This window comes from Pinus tabuliformis, chromosome 7 (assembly GCF_031772625.1).
Source record: "Pinus tabuliformis cultivar Carrire ecotype Pingquan chromosome 7, CPIR1, whole genome shotgun sequence".
NCBI lineage: Eukaryota > Viridiplantae > Streptophyta > Pinopsida > Pinales > Pinaceae > Pinus > Pinus tabuliformis.
This window is the reverse complement of record NC_142293.1, coordinates 1683783106-1683787692: the sequence shown is the minus strand read 5'-3', so window position 1 is coordinate 1683787692 and position 4587 is coordinate 1683783106.

Genomic DNA, 4587 nt, shown 5'->3' with positions numbered 1-4587 from the left:
AAGTTATGAGCACCTGATCAATATAGCACGATGTGTAAGAAGTTGACAGGACAAACCTTGTTCAGGTTGGTCTATGAGATAGACACTGTGATTCCCATGGAGTATATTCTTCTGAGTTTGCAAATTGCAGCATTGACTGATATGGCGGACCGTGAGACTATGGAGGAGCACCTCACACAGTTTTTGGAGTTAGAAGAAGACAATTGTTTAGCATGATTTCACCAACAGGTGCAAAAGAAGCATGAAAAGGCATGGCATGATCAACATATTAAGTTGTGCACCTTACAAGTGAATTATTTGGTCTTACTTTATGATAGAAAGATCACAAAGTTCCCTAGGAAGTTTCAAATGCACTGGTTGTCACCCTATGTCATCAAGGAAATTACGGATGGTGACGCAGTTTAGCTCGTGAAGCTGAATGGGGTATTATTTCTGGGAAGATTCAATGCAAGTTGACTGAAGTTATATCAAGGGGATCCTTCCCTTGCGTAATGACTACATGACGGTTGGACAATCTTAGTACTCCAGGTAGCTGCAAGGAAGTACGGGACTATAAACTACACTGCCCAAAGACTGGAAAAACGAAGTAAGGGGGTTGCGCGAGGGAAGCCAGAAGTGCGCCAGGAGGAACTGCCCCAAGAGAGTTGTTCCATTGAGGATAGTGTCCCATAGATGAGTCTAAAAATAGTCGTTGGATGCACTGTAGCTGATTGGATGGCAAAAATACCGTTAGGAGGATTGGGTAGGTTGCATTTATGGCACAAATCTTTATCAATTTGCCGCCAAAGATGCATTTATTATCAGAAATTGGAGGGAATGGTCAAATTTGAATTTGAAATCACCTATAAATCTGACATGTTGACCTACAATAGAACACTTTGCCTTTTGAAAATCGCTTGTGAATTTTCTTGCCTTAAGTCTATGAACCGAGAAGATTGGGAGGAACTTCTTTCATAGTCAGAGTTCACAAATTTTCCTGATTGGAGCCATAAGATCATCCTTGAGAAAATGGCTGATCCTGTAGAAGTCACTGTCTCTGAAGCCACAACCCCTAAAATTGCATCGGCAATGGAAGCTACATCGTCTATGTTTACGATGTCAAGGTCACCTAGGCCTAAACCATCTACTGCTAAGGAGAAACAGAAGAAACCATAGTCTGTTCTAGTGAGGCAGTCATAGAGGAAGAACCCTACTGAGGTTCAGTAGAAAGGGAAGATGGACAAGTTGAAACAGCCACACGAAACCATGGATCTTGACGAAGATGAGATTCGTGAAGGGGTTGAATAGTTGGATGTTGAGGAGGGAGAGCCTATCACCAGGCTCCCGAAGTATATCCCTCCACGAAAGGGAAAAGTGAAGATACCCAAGGATCCCGATAACGCTAAATTCACAGTCTCTACACCTCTATTTCCAAAGAAAGTTCCATTTGAAGGTGCACTGTTAGGGCGCATTCCCGCACTCAAAATGGAGGATTTGAGATCTAGTTGATCAAAAGAAATTCCTACATTTGGTGAAAAACAAATATTTGGCGAATATATACTATGAGGAGACCAGAGTCACATGATGGGAACCCATGAAGTGGGTTACGAGGGTTGAGAAGGCTAGGTTGCTAAATATGCTATGGGTACCACATTTTAGTAGAACCACTATCAACATGGTATGCATACGCCAATTTATTACACTGGTTCATAATGGGAGTATTTGGTTGGAAGAGCCCATCCCCATCATAGATATGATGATCCACCATATCACCAGGTTTCCCTACCAAGGGGTGGATCCCACCGAGGATTTTGGAGGCAAGAGTAAAGAAAAACAACTAGAAGATAGAATTAAGAACGAGTTTGGCTTAGTGAAAAAGTCACACAGATACTCTATCTGTTCCACAATAGATAAGGCGTGCAGTTATCCACCCATATTTTGGCTTGCAAGGTCATGAGAAAGTGTTGCGCGGATGAGATGTTAGCGCTAATCATTTCATTGGCTGCACAATGCGCAAAGGTAGCGCAGTATCTTTGCAAAGAGTTTCTGTTGAATTTTCGTGAAGCAAAAGACGACGACAAGGCATTCCACTATGCCTGGTTGTTGTTGTTAATTGCCCTAGTTGCGTGGAGACTTCTAGAAGACAGTCAGTTCCCTCAACAGGATGTTGATTTACCTGAGGCCATAAAGTTCACTTCGCTGTGGGCTACAAAGGATCTAGAGAGGGTCATGGAGATGAAGATATTCATGGTGCTGGTCGAGATGAACCTCCACATGGTGATCAGCTAGAGGCCGAGGCTGTCACCTACCCTGTTTGAGTAGTTGGAGGTCTACGCGGAGTTAAAGTGGATTTTCACAACGTATCCATCCACACGAGATGAGATCCTAAGAAAGTATGGTACAAGTTAACATACCTAGTCAATGACGGCGATGTGCAGGAGATTGTGGGAAAATGGCCAGGTGAGTGGCAGCAACCATCAGATCTCAGTGCACGAACAAGCACAGGCAAAGAAATCTCTTCTGCATAGGCCATAGTAGTGTAGAAGCAAAAGGAAGTTGAGTTGGTTGTCGCTCGAGAGAAAGCAGCGCAGAAAAAGAAAGAGGCTGAACAAGCAGTAGCCCAAGAAAAAGAAGGAAGTTGCTTCTAAGGAGGAGCGCGGTGCGAAGGAGGCCATAGTGGAGGTAGAGGAGTCTGCTTCTCAACATACTACAAACAAGGAAGGATCTTAGGAGGAAGGAGATGGTGGTGAGGAGCAGAGCACTCCTTTTAGAATCAGAAAGCACCAGAAGGAGACCACTTCTGGACCTAGGAAGAGGAAAAAATTGGACAAGCATGTACATGCAGATCCAATGGTCCTCACTGAGGGGGACTTGGATGAGATCGGAGACAAGGCCCACGACACAACGACGGAGTTGTGGACATAGTTTGAACAATAGTACATGCAGACGTTGGGGAGAGTGCAAAAGGATTTGCACAACTCACAGATTCAAACAAGTCGACTTCAAGCGAGTGTGGGATAGGTCAGTGGGATTCAAGCGAGCCTGCAGCAAGCGAGCACGACTGTGATGGAAACCAAATGAAACTCTAGACCTCAAGGTCATCCCATTACGAGAGGGATCACTGCGCATAGAGGGAGATGAAGCAAACACCCATCTCGGATAGATCAAGGATGTGGGTGTCAACTTAGTCGCGTTGCCTATTCATACCCTCCACGCACTTAATCAAGGGGTATCAGATGGGCTTGGTATCATGGAGTGTTTGGCCAATTTAGAGTGTCCTAAATTGCTATATTAATTGTCAATCCAGGAGTCGTAAACTACTGAAGTGAGGTGCACTATATATGCAAGATAACCGATTTCTTTCTTTTTTTCGTTTTTGATTTTTAAGTTTTTTTTTGGGTTTATCTTCATTGATTCCCTAATGTGAGATGGAAATTCTAAAAGTCAAGTATGGATATGAATGTTCAAGGCAATGGTGTCCTTTAAAATGATTTCCAAACTTCAAAATTTTCAAAAAGGTTTTAAAGCTTTCAATGATGAAATCAATTCCCAAAAGAGAATGAAAATGTACCACTATTCTAATTAAACAAACAGTGAGCTAGTGACCATGAAATCCAGTATCCTTACTGCTGTATAAAAAGAAACTGAACTCAAAGAAATTCAAAAACTGCAAGCAAAGTAAACTAAAATCACATTAGATCAACTCATATTCTGACCCCTCACCATTCGACTTGCTCTAGATTTCGGAGGTAATCATAAACAACTTGAGCAATCTGATATCTAATTTGCAGAAAATGAAACTAATATTAAACTACACACTCATACTCCAATCCCTCACCATTTGTCTCGCTCTGGCTTTAGGAGGTAACTGAAAATGACATGAGCAATTCAATAACTAACTTGCAGAAAAATAAACTAATATCAAACTACGCATTCATACTTCAATCCCTCACCATTTGACTTGCTCTGGCTTTTGGAGGTAACTGAAAATGACATGAGTAATCTAATATCTATCTTGCAGAAAAGTAAATTAACAGAACTGAAAGAAATAAAACAGTGCTGGAATTAAAACTAAGAAAATAAATCAGCAGAAGGACAAGAATAATTCCATGTCATTAGTCATTATAAAGCTATGTGCAAATGCCCGAGCTGCCTATTAGAATCTGAAACAAAGACACTGATCAGTTAACAGCGTTAGAAAGCATAAAAAACTATGGACAACAATCAACGTGAATACCATAAGCAGTGAAATATATACAAATAAATGATTATGGCATAAGGAACAGAAAGAAATAAAGCATGAAAATATACAACAATTAACAAAACCTTGGTGTGTACAGGGGCCCTATGCACAACCTTGGGTAGTCAGCAATCAACCACGAATTGAGCTTATAAACAAAGTCTTCTCATGTATTAAAATGCAGTCATAACATAGAGATAAAGTCACGACATAGTGGGCTCGTTAACAATCAAAATTACATTACCAGAACTAGCTACTATGCGTATGAGAATGCTTTACTTATAACAAAGGATGACATAACTACTTTCCTAAAATCTGCGCTGATAAAAGACACGTGAAGCAACCACGTCCAGGAATCTAGCATTATG